The sequence below is a fragment of the Chrysemys picta genome, chromosome 13 (genome assembly GCF_011386835.1).
Source record: "Chrysemys picta bellii isolate R12L10 chromosome 13, ASM1138683v2, whole genome shotgun sequence".
NCBI classification, from domain to species: Eukaryota; Metazoa; Chordata; order Testudines; family Emydidae; genus Chrysemys; species Chrysemys picta.
In genome coordinates, this window is record NC_088803.1 from 24,629,381 (window position 1) to 24,650,500 (window position 21,120).

At 46.8% G+C, this 21,120-nt stretch overlaps 1 long non-coding RNA gene across 1 annotated transcript; it reads right to left on the reverse strand.

The window, feature by feature from the left end:
* Positions 1-385: 385 nt before the first annotated feature.
* LOC135975090 (uncharacterized) lies at positions 386-19,169 on the reverse strand. The gene is made up of 3 exons (XR_010592129.1): positions 18,902-19,169; positions 1,937-2,040; positions 386-1,270 (listed from the first exon to the last, which is right to left on the reverse strand). It is a non-coding gene; the product is annotated as an uncharacterized LOC135975090 (long non-coding RNA).
* Between the last annotated feature and the right edge of the window lie 1,951 nt (positions 19,170-21,120).

Below are 21,120 nucleotides of genomic sequence, written 5' to 3' on the forward strand. Positions count from 1 at the left end.
ACCTAATTTGATAGTTTCAGCTTTAAAAATCTAACTGGTATCTCAGCAAATTTATAAAACTTCCCCACCTTTGACACATACACAGATGAGTTTCAGACAGAGCATGTCCAGGGCATCTCAGCCATGGGGAAAATAGCTCTGACCTAGGGCCATGGAGAATGACAGAGAAGTGATGGGAGGAAATAAAGGGGCAGCGGAGGACACCAGTCCAGTATGATACAAGGTCTAAGGGAGGAGTCCTGCTCCCTGTTCAGTACCTGCAGAAGGAGGGAGATGGGCCTCCCCATACCTGGGCTGAGGACAGCTTATGACCTAAGAATTTTGCATTTATTTCTTCAGTTTTATTTGAAAAACTCCCCTCTGAACTAGCTCAATGTCAGTGGAATTTATTAGAAGTCAGCAGTATATTGGACACAGTTTAACAAGTGATTTAATTTGCAATTCATCTGTATTCCAAAGTCACTGCACACAGGTCTGGGAGCCCAGGAACAGCTGCAGTGCTCTCTTGGAGGAAGTCAGCCCTGCAGCAGAGTGCGTCCATACCCGCGTCAGCTCACACAACAGCTGCCTTGCGTGTATTTCAGTGCAAAGGTAGACAGAGGCTATTGCTTTGGGACCTCGGGTCAGATCCTGCCCTTTGTTAGGCCTGACACAAAGCAGCTCTAAATGCTGCAAATCCACCCATACAGCCCCACTGCCACTCACATCCTGCAGCCAGCGCAGAGAGTGCAGATGAAGCGTTCCTGCACCCTGAGGTGCTGAAATGGTCCCTTGGGAATGTGGGCAGTTGGCACAAGCTAGGGAAGCCTTCAAGCTGTATTAACTCATGCTGTGGGCTGGCTTGGCACAGGGCAGCCCCAAGGTCAGGAGAAGGCTCAGAGGGAGCTTAAAACCACCTTTGCAGCTCTTCACATATACTGCTCTGAGAGCTGCTCAGACACAGCTGAGAATCTGGCCCCTGGTCTTATCTGCCACTCGCCAAATTGTTGTGGTTTTGTCTCTAAGAAATGTGCTCAAACATTTAAAGGGACGGGACACATCATGGTACATCTGTTTCTCTGCCCAGCTCTTCAGTCTGGGCCGGGCTACCCCGTCTGCTGACTCTAGGCTGACTCCTTCATCATAGCAGAGTTTTCATCAGCAATTAAGATCCTGAGATTGTTGATTCAGCTGCAGGTGGATCCAGGGGAGCAATCCTCTCTGACTGCAAACTTGTCTCTGATTCTTTCTCTGCAGATGGTCCTTGTGAAGCATCTGCAGCTCTCCGGGCCTGGCAGGGAGGGGTTGAAGATGGTTACACCAGTAATGGGGTTACCCTTCTGCCAGATGGAGCTGGCAGCAACCGGGGCTGGGTTCAATATCTGGGGGTTCCTTTTCAACAATACAACACAGAACTGGCTTGAGCCCAACCCAGTAACCTGGGAAAATTACACACCACCTTGGGCGCCTCTGAAAGGCAATACTTCCCCACTCACAAGCACAGAGTCTGAGTGTAGAAAAACGTAATGAAAGGAGGGAAGTCACCTGCCATTGACTAGGGAAAATGCAACAAGTGGAATTCATAATCATAAAACTGTGAGCAGGACACCCACCCCAGAGTGCATGGGGTAGTGCCTTCCGCCTCACGTTCTTGAGTTCTACAATCAAAAGTTCTTTTTCTATGTCCCTCTCTGCTCCCTCACCATACCCCACTCACAGTGGTTGTCCTTGGTCAGTGAGGACCCAGGGTTCAGAGGCGCATCTGTGTGAGTTCACCTCCCACCCATGAAAGAAAGCACCTTGCTTGCTCTGCCATCTGAGCACTTGCTTTGGCTGGCCACCCTGGCAGCCGCTGCTCCTCGCTGCCTGGCCACCCCGCCGGCCACTGCTCTTCACCACCTGGCCATCCCATCAGCCATGGTTCCTCATTGCCTCGCCAGCCGCTCATTCTACTCACCAGCCACTCGTTCACCAGCCGACTTTCAGCCACCTTCTGCTGCCCCCTGTCTCTCTGCTGGGACTACTGCACATCAGTCTTAGTAATTTTCAGCTCTTTGCAGGCTGGGCAGAAACAGTGCTCCATCTTAAGAAACTTAAGCTCTGATTGAGCATTTAAAATAACAAAAAGGGTCCTAATGAAGCCTATTTAGCTCTTTCTTTGAACAGTGGGGAGGAATAGGTTAAACCAGCCCAGGGACCCCTACAAAGAGTCTACATCTCCTGGCTAGAACACCTGTCCCCACCCCCTCCTGCTTTCACATGGCTCTAGCATTCAAGCCTCTGGCTTAATGAGGTGACCCCCTCATTTGGGACAGGTTAAGCATAGTTCTGCTTCCCTTCATTCATACAATAATGACAACACTTTAATAACAGCATTTCACTACCCCTGCATTCAGTACTAAAGTGATTTGCAACCCAACACCTGCCAAAGTTGATTACTTTGAGCAACACCACTGTCTGCTGGATATCTAAACAGGGTAGGTGTGTTTATGTAAATATAGTTTGCTCCTGAAGTTTCTTCCCCTCCCAGCTGGCTGTCAGGGGAGAATTCATTCAGTTCATTCAGACCCTGCTTATGCTGGCCTGAGTGACAGGGAGGATAGCAGTGTTGTAACCTTAAGTACTGTAGTTTTTGCTACTGCCAAGCTGTTCTGTTGCCCATGTATATTAGCATGATTCAGTAGAATTTGAAGGCTTGTGGTTTATTGAAAGTCATTCATGAAACAGAGATCCTTTTTTATGAAGTATTTTGCATCTTCACACCACACTGGCTGGAACTCCTCCCCATCCCCATATTCTATACACCCATGTCTCAGTTAGTAGGAAATAAAATTGCTTGTTTGTTCAAGCCATAAAACACATTCAGTCACTTTTGCTGTGCTCTCAGGACCAGTTTGTCCAATGAGCTCTCTCTGCAGTTTGGTTACACTGTTACCAGAATTGTACTTGCAAATCAGGTAGTTGCACAGGCTAATGTTTAATTTGATGTATTTACATATGCAGTTACCCAATTTGCATGCACATGTTCAGGAACTGTGCATGCAAGTTAGGCACACAATTGTATCACTTTTGGGGACAGTGATATGCTTACACAGCTACTGATAAACACTCGCAAGGGGGCTTAGTGTGGGGGTTGTGAACAAGTGCCAGCTCTGCATCAACCAGCCCTTCCCAAATGGCTAGGTAGGAGGAGGGTCCCTGTATGGAGGAGGTGCATAGATTCTCAGATCATAAGGCTAGAAAAAATCATTATGACCATCTAGTCTGATCACTTGCATAACCCAGGCCAAAGAACATCACTCAGTAATTCCTGTACCAAGATCATAATTAAACAGACTGTGCTTCTCTAGTCTCCCATTGCAAGCGAAGCGTTTGGGATCTCACATCATTCTGGCAGCTCTTTCCCATGATTTGTTAAAAATCGAGGCTAATGGTTCTAAGAGCTCCTGCTCTGTTCTAGTACCAGTTACATTACCAGCTACTGTCATAACTCCAAGTATGTTTATTCTGCTGTTTAATCTGGGAAGAACTACCGTCTTTCCATAGTTTAAAGAAATAAAAGTATCAGCTACACCCTGATTTGATTGTGCACTTTGCACACGCAGCCAGACTTGGCCCTGCATAAACAATTGGCCATGCATACCCACACAATGGGATTAGTTTTCCTAGAAAAACACCTGAAATGCTGTCTAAGGGCCATATCTGCCCTCTCCCCACAGTAGCTGAGCACCTCGCTGCATTTATCCTCACACCCCCTGGGAGGCAAGGCATGTAACTGATGGGGTGCTGAGGCCACAAGCAGGGAAATGAAGAACACTGTCTCCAAGGGAAGCTCTTGGAAAAACATGGGCTGGTGAAATGTACCTGCCCGCACTGGAATTTGGTCGGTAGAGTGAGGTTAAGGGTTCTGCTCCTGTGTATTGGTCCACAAACGCTTCACTGAGCATGGACGCTTAGGGATGAGACTTTCTCTCTCATACTGCAGCACTGTGCCCCCACCACCAATTAGTTCAATTAGGACTCAAAGGGAAGAGCACCCCCTATTGGTCAGCCTCCCTCCAGGATCCTCTTTTCCCCAGAGGCTTCCCATCCAAGCAATGCTCAGACTAGCCCAATATGGTGCGTAACTGCCACCAAGCTCTCTAGCCCAGGTGCCCCACGACTGCTCCTCTGCTAGATTCAGGAGTGTCAGCAATAATGCCTGTGGGTTCTGGGCCACTTGGCTTCCACGTTTTATTCCCCAGCTCTGCTTTGTTTTATCCTTTGTTGCCATGCTGAACACAGCTGGAGGTGTAGCTGCCTGTCAGTACAAACCAGCAGAGCCAGGGCTTCCTTTCTAATAGCATCACTGGCCCGGCTCTGAGCAGGAAGAGGGAAAGCTGAGCTGAGGGGGGTTAAATGCCCTTTTTCTTTCAAAGGCAGTTTAGCCTGAGTCATGTGTCAGCTCCAAAGGCTGGTTTCCCAGACACAGGGAGGCCTGGCTCCAAGGGCCTCAGGTGCAAACAAATGATGTTTGTAGGGCTTTAGAAGAAGCTATTGCTAGCCTCCACACCCCACTAGCTTTGCTTCATTGCTCTCCTGCTATTCACAACAGGGCAGAGAAGTCTCTCTTGGCTCTGCAGTTGTGCTAGCATGTTCCCAAGTGCGCAGCTATTTTGGCGGGCTGTATATACAGACTCCCATACTCACTAGCAGTAGCTTCCACTATGTGTCAAATGTGAATATTTTAAAGTTTAAACACACAGGTTGAGCCAAAAGCCAGGATCCTGATTCTTTGTCATGAAAGAGCCCATGACACCGCCTTCAATTCCCCCAGCCGTTTCATCAGGATACAGGACTCTTCACTTCCTGTTCTGTTGGGCAGTGGTGCTGGGAAACAGCTGCTGTTTTCCATCTCAGGGCTGGCTACATTTTAATGGTGGTTGCAGTGATCTTCATCTACAATGAATATCTAGGAACTCCAGGGTGCTCTTGCACTGTGGGGTGAGCAGCGCTGTGCACACACAGTTTGTGGAGTGTTAACACTAACAAATCCTTTTTGAATAAAAAGGGAGAGTTCCCCCCTCTGTGTGTATGAGGCATGTGTCTCCCACCACCCCTATCCTCCTTGTGGTAATCTCACCCTGAGGTATTTAGCACAGCTCAGAGCAGCTGCCGGCTGGCTCCTCCTTGCTGCATTTCCCTTGCCTGTGTGGTCTCACTTTCCTCTTGGGAGAGGCCAGATTAATGCTTTGCATATCTCACCTAGCTGTAGATTTCCAACAAGATGTTCTGATTAGCAATTCTTACCCAAGTGCTGTGCCCTGCAGGCAGGCAAGCACAGAGGACAGATGCTTCTCTGTTTTTTATAAAGCTTTTCCTCCTACAGGTGTGGGAAGGGAACTGCTTATTGATGGCAGAGTCATCCAGCATCCCTCCTAAAGCTTTTTCTATCATATCCTGTGGGCAGGCTGCAGCTGGGCTGTTTTGACAGCTCTTCCACCATTGATCTAAGTGTCCTTCAGTCAGGATCCATGCCAAAGGGGTACATCTCAGACCTGTCTCCTTATAGCCATTCCCTTTTAAGCAGCAGTAACATCAGGATAACCTGGAGTCAAATGGCACATTCCCAAGCCATGGTTTTCTGCACACCTGTATTAGGACTCAGACAGGGCTGGGTAGCTCCCAGGATTGTTATAAAGACTTTCACTTTCACACTGGTCTGAATCCAATATATGTTGGTAGTGACTGGAAGTTGTAACCACTGGTGGCTCAGGTGTCCACAGCACAATAAACTCCATCAGCATTATTAACCTTGCCTACACTTGCTGTAGAAGGACAGGCTGAAGGTCATTCGTGGCAGAGAGCTGGAAGGTGCAAGCATCAAAGCCCATGTCTGTTCTAGCTGCTGCGGAAGCTGGTTGAAGACAAGCATTTGAGAGAGTCTGGGGTCTCTGTAACTACTGTATTACTCAACATGAGTAAAGAGGGCAGGGCCTAGTCTGTTGAGCAGAAAGGCTGTTTGCACCTTGCACCCCATTAAGCTGGCAGATCTTGTCCAGCCATGCTGATGCGAATAAGCAAGTGGGTGGAAACAGCAGGCCCAGCAGCTTCGGAAGGCATTCTTCAAAGGGGTCAACAAACATGTGGACAAGGGGGATCCAGTGGACATGGTGTACTTAGATTTCCAGAAAGCCTTTGACAAGGTCCCTCACTAAAGGCTCCTACATAAATTAAGCTGTCATGGGATAAGAGGGAAGATCCTTTCATGGATTGAGAACTGGTTAAAAGACAGGGAACAAAGGGTAGGAGTAAGTGGTAAACTTTCAGAATGGAGATGGGTAACTAGTGGTGTTCCCTAAAGGTCAGTCCTAGGACCAATCCTATTCAACTTATTCATAAATGATCTGGAGAAAGGGGTAAACAGTGAGGTAGCAAAGTTTGCAGACAATACTAAACTGCTCAAGACAGTTAAGACCAAAGCAGACACTGAAGAACTTAAAAAAAAAACTCACAAAACTAAGTGATTGGGCAACAAAATGGTAAATGAAATGTAATGTGGATAAATGTAAAGTAATGCACATTGGAAAAAAAAATAACCCCAACTATACATACAATAAGATGGGGGCTAATTTAGCTACAACTAATCAGGAAAGATCTTGGAGTCATCATGGATAGTTCTCTGAAGACATTCACACAGTGTGCAGCAGCAGTCAAAAAAGCAAACAGGATGTTAGGAATCATTAAAAAGGGATAGAGAATAAGACGGAGAATATCTTATTGCCCTTATATAAATCCATGGTACGCCCACATTTTGAATACTGTGTACAGATGTGGTCTCATCTCAAAAAAGATATACTGGCATTAGAAAAGGTTCAGAGAAGGGCAACTAAAATGATTAGGGGTTTGGAACAGGTCCCATATGAGGAGAGATTAAAGAGGCTAGAACTTTTCAGCTTGGAAAAGAGGAGACTAAGGGGGGATATGATAGAGGTATATACAATCACGAGTGGTGTGGAGAAGGTGAATAAGGAAAAGTTATTTACTTATTCCCATAATATAAGAACTAGGGGCCACCAAATGAAATTAGTGGGCGGCAGGTTTAAAACAAATAAAAAGAAGTTCTTCACACAGCACACTGTCAACCTGTGGAACTCCTTGCCTGAGGAGGTTGTGAAGGCTAGGACTATAACAGGGCTTAAAAGGGAACTAGATAAATTCATGGAGGTTAAGTCCATTAATGGCTATTAGCCAGGATGGATAAGGAATGGTGTCCCTAGCCTCTGTTTGTCAGAGGGTGGAGATGGATGGTAGGAGAGAGATCACTTGATCATTACCTGTTAGGTTCACTCCCTCTGGGGCACCTGGCTTTGGCCACTGTCCGCAGACAGGATACTGGGCTGGATAGACCTTTGGTCTGACCCTGTATGGCCATTCTTATGTTCCACTGCTCTGAGGTAGTGTGCCAGCTGTGCTTCCCTGAAGCTATGCCCGCCCCTTCCCCAGCCTAGGTGCCTTTTGCATCATCTAGCCCTTATCCCTCTGGGACAAACAGTCTACAATTGACTCTGACCTCGCTTCCCTACTAATGAGTAGGAAAGGTAGGGACAAAATTAGAAAGGACAAGGCACAAAACAAGGTTAAACTAGCTAGGGATATAAAGGGTAACAAGAAAGCATTTTACAACTACCCAAGCAGGAAGGGGAAGACCAAGGACAGGGTAGACCCATTGATCAATGAAGAAGGAAAGACAATAACAGAAAATGCAGCAATGGCCAAAGTGTTAAATGCCTTTGTTTCAGTTTTCATCAAAAAAGTTAGTAGTGTTTGGATGACTAACTTAGTGAACATCAGTGTAAACGGGATAGGATGAGGCTAAAGGAGGAAATAGCCTCAGTAATTCTTAACTTGTTGTATGTCTACACTTATGATGGCAAAACTCATGTTGCTCAGTGATGTGAAAAAAACACCACCCTAAGCGACCTAAGTTTTGCCGGCATAAGTGCTTGCATGCACAGTGCAGGAGAGTCAGCAGGAGAGCTTCTCCCGAAGACATAGCTACCACCGCTCATTTAGGTGGTTTTATTATGTCGACGGGAGAGCTCTCTCCCATCGGCACAGAGCGACTACACGAGCAATCTTACAGCAGTACAGGTGTGCTGCTGTAAGCTTGCTAGTGTAGACATGGCCTTAGACAAGTTACATGTCTTCAAGTCAGGAGGGTCTGATGAAATACATCCTAGAATACTTAAGATCTGAGCCATTAGTGATATCTTTGGGAATTTGTGAAGGATGGGAGAGATACCTGAAGACTGGAAAAGGGCAAATATAGTATCTAGCTATAAAAAGGGGAAGAAGGACAACCCAGGGAATTATAAGCTAGTCAGCTTAACTTCGGTACCTGGAATGATAATGGGCCAAATAATCAATTTTTAAGCACCTAGAAGAAAATAAGGAACAGTCAACATGGATTTGTCAAGAACAAATCATGTCAAACCAACCTAATGTCCTTCTTTGACAGGGTAACAAGCCTTGTGGATAGGGGGAAAAGTAGATGTGATAGATCTTGACTTTATAAGGCTTTTGACCCTGTCTCACATGACCTTCTCATAAACTAGAGAAATACAGCCTAGATGAACCTGCTATAAGGTGGGTGCACAACTGGCTGGAAAACGGTACTCAGGGTAGTTATCAATGGTCCACAATCGAACTGGAAATTTATAGTAAGTGGCATTCTGCAACCATCTGTTCTGGGTCCAGTTCTATTCAATAAATGATTTGGGTAATGGCATAGAGAATGTGTTATCAAGTTTGTGGATGATACCAAGCTGGGAGAGGTTGCAAGTGTTTTGGAGGACAGGATTAGAATTCAAAATGATCTTGACAGACTGGAGGAATGGTCTGAATTAAATAGAATGAAAGTCAATAAGGACAAATGCAAAGTACTACATGTAGGAAGGAATAATCAACTGGAAAAATACAAAATGGAAAAGACTGCCTAGAAAGGGGTACTGTGGAAAGGGAGCTGGGGGTTATTGTTGACTCATTTAGTCTGTGATCCACTATCTAATACTATTGCAAAAAAAAGTGAACATCATTCTGGGTTGTATTAGTAGGACTGTTGTAAGCAAGACATGAGAGGTAATTCTTCTGCTCTACTCAGCACTGATAAGGCCTCACCTGGAGTACTGTGTCCAGTTCTGGGCACTACACTTCAGGAAAGATGTGGACAAATTGGAGAAAATCCAGAGGAGAGCAACAAAAATGATTCAAAGGTCTAGAAAATATGACCTACATGGAAAAATTGAAAAAATTATGTCTGTTTAGTCTGGAGAAGACTGAGGGGAAACATAACAGTCTTCAAATACATAAAAGGTTGTTATAAAGAGAAGGGTGATAAATTGTTCTCCTTGACCACTGAGGACAGGACAAGCTACAATTTAAGCCTATTGCTTCAAGGGCAGTTTAGATTGGACATTAGGAAAAACTTCCTGACTGTCAGGGTAGTTAAGCACTGGAACAAATTAACTAGGGAGGTTGTCTAACCTCTTCCTAAAAGCCTCCAATGATGCACACCTCTCAGGGATGGTCTTGAAAATACTTAGGACATGTCAACACTTACGAAGAATCGACGCTGCGGTGATCAATGCACCGGGGGTCAATTTAGTGGGTCCAGTGAAGACCCACTAAATTGACCACAGATTGCTCTCCTGTTGACTCTGGTACTCCATCAGAATGAGAAGCACAAGGTAAGTCGACAGAAGAGTGTCTCCCATCAACCCAGCGCAGTGTAGAGACACCGCAGAAAGTCAACTTAAGCTATATTTATTCACATAGCTGGAGTTACTTAACTTAGGTCAACTTACCCCTGTGGTTTAGACAAGGTCTTAGTCCTACCTTGGTGCAGGGGGCAGGACTAGATGACCTATCGAGGTCTCCCCAAGTCCTACATCTATGATTCTATGTCTAGCAACTTTGGTGCAGTCTTTTCCAGGTCCTCCAGTTCTGCAACAAGGTGCTTTTATCCACCCCCATGGGGGTGGCATCATAATATTATTAGGAGCCACTTTTAAAGATAGACTCACTAATCCTATTTAATGAACATTAGATGGTTAGATCTTAGAGAAATGTTTATTTGTGGCATAGCTCTTTTGTGCATACCACCAGAGAGAGTCTGTTGACAACCTCTATCTCACCAACTGAGATCATTGCTTAGGTGCAGTTGCTGCTTACAGGATAAACCCACTAAAGCAAACAGGATTACTACATAATGTTTTGACACCAGTCATTTTCCTAGCCAAGTTCTCCCAGCACATCCTACACATGCACAGCTCTGGCTCGCTTATCTTTCAAAGGGCCCCAGACCATTCTGCTGCCCAACAGCATTGGACTTGACCTCCTTTGTTCTGTAAGCTGCTATTCTCATCTTATATGGCATGGCTTGGGAAATAAAGCATGCAATAGCTCAACACTGGGTGTTTAGTCACATCTCCCTGGTCAAAGCTACTGTTGAAATGTGTGCATGGGTTGCTGGCAGAATCTTGGGTCTTTGCATGCTACCAACAAACGTGTCACATAGCACCTCATGTTGGATCAGCCTGAAATTACACATTCCTGTTTTTTTTTTATTTGACCAGGGATCCAAAGCATTTCCCTTTTTAGCTCATTCCTTAAATGCAGTTTGTACTGTTCAGCAATAAAGCTTGTGCTGGGAACACACTATTGCCTTCACATTTTAATGACCCTTTTCTCACTTGACTTGGGGTGACAGTCTCTTAGTTAATACTATGCAAGTTTCTCCCCACTATGGTCAACCCAAAGGAAATTGCTTTATATTCCCCTCCCCTAGTAAATCTATACATAGAAGGTACTGAGTTATACCTATACCTATCTCATAGAACTGGAAGGGACTCCAAAAGGTCATCAAGTCCAGTCCCCTGCCTTCACTAGCAGGACCAAGTACTGATTTTGCCCCAGATCCTTAAGTGGCCCCCTCAAGGATTGAACTCACAACCCTGGGTTTAGCGGGCCAATGCTCAAACCACTGAGCTATCCGTTTGCCCCCCTGAGTATTAAACATTGAATCACCTGAGCATTAAACTCTTCATTTTTACTCTGAACATCCTCCACTATCCCACACGCAGAATTCTAACCCCTTGTTTTTTCAGACTCCCTAGATGGATTGATTCACAAGAGCAAATGGGAACAGACCTGAAATCCTTTAATTTAAACTGACCCTAACTTGTTCCTCCCTTCCTCACGAGGATTCCCTGCTGAGGAATTCCAGGACAGCCACATGGAGTTTAACAAAATGCTTAACTTTATTAAGATGAGGGGAGAGATTCCCTCGGGAGATCTCAGCAGCAGTCCAATCCTGGAGCAAAGCCAGCACACTTCTGACTAGCAGCTTGTAACTTGCTCTTCCACATAACTATCTTCAGAGGTAAAAGGAGGAGGCTGAACACTGGCTGCATCAACCTATCATCTCCCCTGACACATCTAGCAAATAGCAGCCCAGACACTGACATGGGCTCCAGTTTAACCAAGTGCAGAGATTATGAGATCATTAACTTGTGGATTAGTTGATGAATACCTCATGCAAAGCCCACATCTTGTCTTCACTGGTTACAGGACACACAGCCTGTCCAATTTCTGCTCTGAGCTTAATTCCCTTAGGGAATACCATACACATCAATGCTTGTGTTGCTCTGCCCTGAATTCCCTCTAGTGTGTGTACACCCTTCTGGTTTGAGGCCCATAAACAAGAGCAATACTCTAGAGATCATCCCACTGGAGCTAAGTGGCCTTTACCCCCTGCTCCGTGATATAGGGCTGCTGCATTAGCAGCTCAGAAATAAAAAAAGGTCACAGGCTTTTAAAAATAGCTCAATGGCATTGCAAACTGCCATCTCCTTTGTGGGGCACTGGCCCTCCTAGGTCTTCTCCAGCATTATCGGTACCATCCCCTTCTCCATCGTTCCTTACCTGGGAATCTCAAAGTACATTAATGACTAATAAGTGCACCCTCAAGACAGCCACGTAAGGCAGATGCTTCCAGCTCTCTCACCCTCTGAATACCTGGGCTTTGGCTGCCTCTTCCCCAGATGTATTAACCTGCACCTTGCTGAGTACAGCATTGTGTGTGCCTCACACAGCATAGCAGGTGAGGACAGTGGTGCTCATCTGGCCCAGGTCACCACAGAGATCTGGTAGCTGTGTCTGGGATTCCCAAAAGCTCTCACCCTGCGCTGCTCACATTCCTGACAGGTGCTTGTCCTCACACTCTTCAGTGTGCTGCTGCTGGCTCCAGGGAACATCACTATTTGGAGAAGCTCAGGCTTCCACCAGGGACAATGTAACAAAGTGGCCACCACACAAGCCACTCATGACCGGTGGGGCCTCTGCCCTGCTCCTCTTTTCCTCTCTTCTGGGCTCCTTAAACAACTCCCACCACCCATCATTCAATCACAACGCGACTTGGGGGCTGGTTTCTCTATATGCAAAGCTCAACCCACCCGCCACAAAGACAAAACAAATCTTCCACCCAGCCTTAAATGGTGGAGAACCCCTCATCTCTGCAGTGTTGTCTAGGATAGGTCATCTGCCCCAGCCCACCACCCTTCTTCAGGAAGCACTGCAGGCAACACTCTAGAACTCCCTCTGACCCTTTACAGCCCAGGTGCAGCCCTCCTAACTAGCTCATCCGGGAGCACCTACTCTGGCATGGGGGAGCAGAACCTATCTTTAATCCTAGGTGGTGACTGGAGCCTGGATGCTGTGTCCCATACCTGTATTCTTCAGTCAAGACAGAGATAGTCAGATTTAACCAGGTGGCCTGATCAATGGGATTATATTCAGCCTAGTGTTTCCTGCTCAGTGCAGGCTGATGTCTCAGGGTTGGTCATTGCTAGTGATTTGCTGTTACACTTGGACAAGTCACTTAACCTCTGTGCCTCAGTTTATCCATCTGTACTGGGGGTACCAAAAAATGGGGCAAGGGAAATGATTCTGTGAAGGTGTCTACCACTCATGTTTGCAGGGAGATCTGCAACAGAGGGCCCCTGTGTGCATCCTAAGGGCACATGCTGACCATGAACCACATATTATTTCATAAGAAATTTACTAAATAATCCAGTTGCTTAGAAAAGCCAACCCCAAGTAACTCAAGATCCTGATGTTAATGACTAAACAGTGCTACAGACTATTTGCAAAATGGTCAAATCCTTTCACAGTGGCTGAGAAATCACATGCCTTTAACGACTTTGTTTGCTTCGCTGGTAAGATGGCTTTCAGAATAATTCACTGTCTAATACCAGCGAGTGAGCCAGGGGTCCAAACAACGAGGTGAAAAAACAGTACCACAAAGCTCAATGCCCAAGGTATTTACAGACCTGTCAGCAGCAGTACCCATCACATACTCCTGTATTCTCAAATCCTTTAAATCACAACGTGCCCCACAAGTTGAGTTCTGGCTGCTGCTTCCCCCCGAGAGCAAACCACTGGCCAAAGGTGAAATTCTGCCTCAGCCTGTCCACTCCCTGGGCCTGGAGGTGCTGGAGTCTTGGCACACTTAGCAGTGTGTTCCAGTCCCATGCCCCACCCCCAGAAATGGGCTCCAGACACATTACATAGCTTATTTCTGCTTCTGGGAGAAACAATCAGCCAAGGGTGGGGGTGTTTCACATAGGCATGTCTATGCTGCAGCTGGGTGTGTAATTTATGGCTCAGGTAGACAAACTCATGCTGGCTTAGGGTTGCCAGGTATCCAGTTTTCAACTGAACACCTGGTTGAAAAGGGACCCTCTCCCCAGCCTGGTGAAAATGAGCAAGTGAGGGAGGGTGGAGGAGAGCGAGCAACAGAGGGAGGGGGGATGGAGTGAGTGGGACAGGGCCTCAGAGAAGGGGCGGGGCAAGGGCGTTCGGTTTTGTTCAGTCAGGAAGTTGGCTCTGCTCAAGGTAGTGCGCTAAAAGTAGCAATTTAGCCACAGGGCCATGGGCTAACCACCCGAGTGCCTACCCCAAGGGCCAGACAGGATTGTACGGGGGCAGCTCTGCTGCTATTTTTAGTGCAGTAGTTTGATCAAACCTAGCACATGTATGTCTATCCAGGCCAAAAGTTATACCCCACACTGCAGTGTAGATGTACTCTCAGATGTATGGCAGAACTGGTCCCATGGCATTTTATACTGAGCAGCAAGAGTGTTCCTAGATATCATGTGGCATTTAACTTAATGGGCCAAGTTCTGGCACGGTTTAAGAGGATGGGACTGTACCTACTTACAAGGAGTCTGAATTAGGCAAATGCAAGGCCTAAAAATCATGTACCTATCTATAGGGAGATCCCAGAGCAGATATCTGCTCTGGGAATGCTAAGCTATTAAGAGACGATTAGCTTTTCTAAGAGCTAGACCCAATTCAATACAGGCAGCGCTGGTAGTGTCACTGTTAAGGTTGCCTGACAATACCATTATAAGACCCTTTTTTCAGAGTAGCAGCCATGTTAGTCTGTATCTGCAAAAAGAACAGGAGTACTTGTGGCACCTTAGTTACTTAGTACTTGAGGCACTTTGTTAGTCTCTAAGGTGCCACAAGTACTCCTGTTCTTTTTATTATAAGACCCTGTTTTCACTTGCTTATACTTTTAATAAACTTTAGCCATTTGGGCTGAAATTCTCCATGCTGGGTGAGTGCTTCAGGCCAGCCAAAAGGGTTCAGCCATTTCCAATAATGAGACTAGGGAAAATTCATTGTTTTGCCCAGGCTAAAAAATGCTGGCAACCTTTTTTGAACAGCTACAGTGCCTCCATTCTTTAGAGCAGGAACATGCAATTTGTTGGGGGGTAGCCTCTGTATCAGGGATGTGCCTTTTGCTGTCCCCATGAAAGTCTGCCAAAATTTGGCCCATTTACAAGCCTCTGAAAAATCTCAGTTAGCTCATGCTCAGCATATAACTCTTCCATTTCAGCAGCTGCAATTTCTGACAATGCCATCCTCACTGAGCATGCTCCAGCGTTTCACAGCTCCCAGTGCTGACCACATAGTGCAGGGGTTCTCGGATTGGGACCCCTCAGGGAGTCATGAGGCTATTACAGTGAGGAAGGGGTCACAAGCGGTCAGCCTCCATCCCAAACTCTGCTTTGCCTCCAGCATTTATAATGGTGTTAAATATATAAAAAGGTTTTTAATTTGTAAGGGGGGGGTCATATTCAGAGGCTAGCTATGTGAAAGGGGTCACCACCCGTACAAAAGTTTGAGAACCACCAACGTAGTGCATGCACTATCCCCATAGAGTAACTGAGCATGCTCCAGACCCCCGGTCTCAGCAGCTCCATGCCAACGTGGGGCTGGGCAGCAGGGAGTCTGTCTCTCCTGTGCTCTTAGTGACACCCTGCTGGCACCCAGGCAGCATGAAGGATGAAACCATCTGATTAAATTGCAGAGAAGACAAAGGCTGGACAAGGGGAAGGGGAAGGTATCGATCAGGACAGTCTGGTGAGACAGACTGGAGCGGGTAGAGGGAAAAATGGGACTGAGCAAGAAGGCTGGGAGTCATAAGGGAGAGGAGATGGACTGGCTGGGGAAGGAGATTGGGACTGGGAGTCAGGGTAGTGGAAGACTTGTGAGGGTGACTGGGAGCCAGTTAGCTGGGGAGTTAGCACAGAGAACGGATGAGATGTTGAGGGGAAATAGGGAGACTGGGACAAGGAGGATCTGGGAGGAGTGAATTGAGACTGGCTGGGCAAGGAGACTGGGTCTAGGGAATAGGAGATACTGGGAGTGAGACGGGAGATTGGGACTTGGACAGCAAGCCTGGCTGGGCAAGGAGACAGGGAATGGGATGAGAGGCCAGAGGAGCACAGACTGAAACCGGGTAAGCGAGGAGACTAGCATACAGATACGTAGGGCCCTACCAAATTCACAATCCATTTTGCTCAATTTCACAGTCATAGGATTTTTAAAGTAGTAAATGTCATGATTTCAGATATTTAAATCTGAAATTTCACAGTGTTATAACTGTAGGGGTCCTGACTCAGAAGTAAGGATGGGTTGGTATGGTATTGCCACCCTTACTTCTGTGCTGCTGGCAGGGCACTGCCTTCAAAGCTGGGTACCTAAACAACAGCCGCTGCTCTCCGACCACCCAGCTCTGAAGGCAGTGCAGAAGTAAGGGTGGCAATACTGTGACCCCCTTAAAATAACCTTGTGACCCCCCTGCAACTCCCTTTTGGGTCAGGACCCCCCCAATTTGAGAAACACTGGTCTCCCCCATGAGATCTGTATAGTATAGGGTAAAAGCACACAAAAGACCAGATTTCATGGCCCGTGACACGTTTTTCATTGCCGTGAATTTGGTAGGGCCCTAGGGATAAGGGTCCAGGACTGGGACATGTGGAAGGGATTGGAGAAGGAGATGGTCAAAAGCTTTGGAAGAAACAGGAAAGAGTCTGTATCCACTAGAGCACACTTCCCTCCAGCACCTAGACTGGAACCCGAGATTCCTGAGTCTCACCGTTCCTCAGTCAGCAAATATCTGTGATACCCACTGGCCAAGTAGTGCTGGTTCAAGAGAGGCTGGCACTTAAGACTGCTATCAGTTAACTCAAGTGGCAGAGGTCTTTTCAATAGATCTAAAGGTTCCAACACTGCAGCTGACCCATGAGGGTGTCAGTATAATGCCACATGATTGAATTTCAGAATTCTTCCCCCCCGCCCCCCTCCCCCCAAAAAAACCTTGCAAATTTCACACAAAAACCTATGTTAAGAGAACATCACTAAGGTTGCAAAGTGACTCTCAAAAAATAGGGGATGCCAAAATGAAGGTTGCCTATGCAACATTTCACAGTGCAGGTGTAATTTATAAATATTGTCTGTGGCTAAAATCAGCATGTGAACTCACCAACGGATGCACTGTTGGGACTGAGACTCCAACAATATTTATATGGACATTTCACACTGAATGAGGAATCCTGAGAGTTACCCCTGTATAGCTGTGGAATTGGCTATAAACAGTCTAGACAGTATTTGGTCCTGCCATGCGGGCAGGCGACTGGACTCGATGACCTCTCGAGGTCCCTTCCAGTCCTATAATCTATGAATCCAATAGCCATAAAACAGCCTTCATTTAATATTTCACAGTCCAGAAACATTTGGTATCATCTTCAGCATGAGATTGAAGAAGTAGGTCAGTAAGGCAGGACGTTAAGGGAAAAGATCAGCTGGCAAGACCAGGCTGCGTTCTATCCAACAGGCTGGCTTGCATGGTGCAGTTGAGGATTAGTCTTTGTTGTATGGTGTCTACTTGCTAACCTATTACGATATCCACTATCTGTACGAAAATGTGTCTGGTCACTAAAGTGGGTCAGTTGTTTGCACTCTCTCAGGAAGAGTAATTTTCACTAATGTTAGTAATTTGTATTTAATAATGGGATTAGAATTGCTCTTAGTAAGTGAATTGCTTAGTAATTTCTTGTAATTAGGTAGTAATTCACTTACTAAGGAAAGTAATAGTAATTCAGTTACTTAGTGATAGTAATGGCCAATGCTTAAGTGGTAAGTATTGGATATTACTGCAGTGAAGAACAGCAATTTTGAGCTGAGCATGTTAAGTTTAAGTGGCTGGGAAGGCCTCCTTTCTACCCCCTCCCCCGAAGGTAGAAAGGCACACAGAAGCGCAGAACTGGGCTGTGCAAGAGAGGGGAAGAATGGACAAGTGGATTTGAGAGTCAGTGGACATCATTGAGTCATTGAAATCACATGAATGAGTGAAGTCTCCCAGGGGCTGGATGGCATCCGTAACTACCAGCCTTTCATCTTTGGGGCAGGGTTACACAGGTGGGCAGAGACCAAATTAATCTCATTACTCATTGAGCCTAGTAGGAGCATGTAGGCAAGCCAGAACAGAACAGCCTTTTTCATTTTTGTTTAAAGTGTGTTTTTAATCCTGCTCAGAAGCCCAAAGCCCAAACTCGTAGCATGAATTCTCCAAATATCCTTCTCCAGCCCTTGGAGCTGCAAGCAAGCACTGAAACCTTCCAGCTAAAAAGGGCCAGGTCTGACTTCTCTGCATGCTACCAAAAGGGAAAGCATAGATTGGGGGGTGGGGGGGGAGAAGAGAGAGAACACACACACACACCCATCTTTGCTATGGCATTTGCAGCTTGCCACCCACAATCTGCTAAGCTCTGTCACAGGGTCCACTTGCTGCTAGGGGCACCTCCTCCCTGAGACTCTGGGGTAACCTTCTTCCAAGTCCAGGGTCCCCCTTCTGCTGCTCCCCTCTGTCTCTGGGCATTCATCCTTCCTGGCTTGGCCCTATGACTAGGTCACTTCCCCACTGGTTGGCAGAGGAATCCAGGCCCACCTTCTATTCCAGGTGCCAGCTCAGGGACACTAGTCAGTAACCAAAATCTGTTCCCTCTGGGACCTTAGTGCCTTTCCCTGAGCCCCATCTTTACCTTCAGGCTCTCCACTATCTCTGGATTTGCCAGCCGCCAAACCAGGCGTTCTCAATGTTTCTGGTAGCCTCAGAGTGTAGCCACCAGCTCTTGCTGGTCTCAAATTTTCATAAAATACTTAATTAACTTTAGGAAAAACAAATAAATATGCACATATATATCATCCAAGTCATGGTAATTGATTTTTTGAGAGGTGGGGTTTTTTTGCAGACTCAATAATAGATATAATGTACATTTGTATTTTGGTACATTGGCTCCTACTGGCTCCTCCCCTGGCCCCTCAACCCACCCATTGCCTCTGGCCCCTGCTGCCATCTCCCCTGCTCCTTCCACCCATTGCCTCTGGCCCCTGCTGCCATCTCCCCTGCCCCTTCCACTCACTGCCTCTTGCCCCTGCTGCCTCCCCCAGCCTCCCAATCACTCTTCAGGTCCCACTGCCTCCCCCACTGCCCCAAGCTCCCTTCTCCAGCCTTGCACACCAAGCTTACCCCTCTCCCTGCCTCTTGACCACTGCCCCAGAGCTAGAGTCAGTGCATAGACAGTTGAAGCCCAGCCCTGGAGTCCCACACCTGAAGCCAGGCATAGGCACTCACCCATCTTCTTAGCAGCTTCTTTATAAACCCAACCCCCGCTCCTTCCTCCTCAGCTGGGCTCCTGCCTTCACTCAGGGGAGTACTTGAGCCACCTGTTTTCCCTCAGCTGCTGCCTGTCTGGTTAATTGACTCAGCTTAGCCTACATGAACCCTTTCAGGGCAAGTGTGGAGTGGACACCCCATTGCAAGCCCCTACTCCTAATAAGCCTCAAATGCTCTCTCTCCTACTTGAGCTGCCAGTGAGATCAGAATACTTAATTAGTGATATGGTCATCACCAAGGCAACATCATGTGATGTCACAGCCTAGTATCATGACATCACAGCAGAATGAGAAGCTGGGTGAGGAGAGTGAAAAGGGCAGCTTCAAACACAAGTGAGCTAAAGGAGTGGCCAAGGCCCAGAATCGATGCAGCATGCTTTGCTGCAGACAGGTGGCTGAGCTTTAGGCTTTAGGTCTTACCATGCCCCACTCCTTCCCAAAGCAGCAGGCTCAACTACAACCTCACTCCCCTCCAAGCCAGGCCAGAGGGATCAGAGTGGCAGGAAACAAAGGGGTTTCTGGCTGTGGGAGCAAGTACACTGCTGTGGTTTCACCCCTCTGCTTCTCACTCTGCACAGTCCAGTTACGGAGACAAGGACACAAGAGATCCCCTGCCTCTCTGGCCCCATCTACACATAACCAGTGAACCAGGGGTTAATCCACCCCCATCACACCAGCATGCTAGCCTAGGCCTAGGCCTGGGAACTGGCTGATTGGCAAGGCCTGGCTGCATGGCCAGGGGCACAGGAATGGGCTGCACCCCAGCTAGGGAATTCCATTTCCTTTCTTGCTTAGGTGAAATTACTTTTCCTGTTGCACACGTGACCCCGGAGGCTATGATTTTGCTGACTCCGTATTTCCTCTGCTGAGTCATTCCTCCAGTCTACAGGGACCTAGGCCAAAATACATATTGTAAACATGGGGCCTTACACAGTCTCACCCCAGCCACAGGCCAAACCGTGTTAGAAACCAGTTTACCTGGAGCCATGTTTAAATGCAATCCCTTAACTCAGCTCCCATTAGGTATCCTGAGCTGGAAAAGCAGACAGGAGTGGTTTGTACAGTAATCAGCTAGCTTGAACCTAACCAGATGAGAACCAGCTCTGCCACATGGGGATGGTGGGGGTCACTAGGAAAAGAAACGAATGGTTATTTTTAAAAAGCAGCCTCTAAAATGATGGCAAAGTGACCAGGGGATAGCAGGGGAGGCTGGTGAATGCATTGCAGAGAGCACTGGCTCCTTGCCAACAGGCATTCTGTCTGATGGGAAAGAAGAACAAGATTTCAGGCTCCAGTGACTTTAATCTCTGCTGTTGAATGGACAATGTGCACAAAGGTGTTACACACACAAACTGCCCAGGATGTTCATTTGGGAGGAGATGCCTTTAGCTTTAATGTAAAGTGTTCAGAAGCAGTGTACAAGGGACAAACATACACAGCATATGCTGGGAGGCAGATATGCTGGAATGGCTGGACCTAACGTGAACCAGCTTGTCTACAAAAGCGATGACTGTTTCTATAAATAGCATGTGAAGCAGAACATTGTAACAGTGTAACGGTGCATTTATCTCTGCCTGGGATGGGAAATCAGAAAAGGCTGGAGCTTTATATCACGCTGGAGTCATGCCCAAAGGGCTATTGGCAATTGCACACAGCGCTAGCCAGGAAGCTGGTTGCTTTGTGCCATCCCACAGTATTGGGATTGCATGTTCCTCAGTCACATCATTGCACGTCTCAGATTACTTGTGCTTGTGGCTCTGTCTGTACAACCCCTTGTGCTAGGTCAAGTGTGAAGGGGGGGCTTTGTCCAGGGATACAGATGGATTTCTTCTTCGTCTGCAAGTGGATGTTGTTTAACTCAGGCATATCTGGACTAGGTCCACCCATTTTAACTGAGTGTGTATTGGTACTATGGATATTGGCTATTTCAGCACATCCCAATCTCGTTAATAAGCTAGGCCTTTTCCCTCTATGGTCATGTTCCAGGGATAACTGGAAAACAAACATGAAATTTTCAGGAAGGGCTCCTCTTTCCAATTTCCTTTATGCTACATTGGAAACTAAGCCCCATAA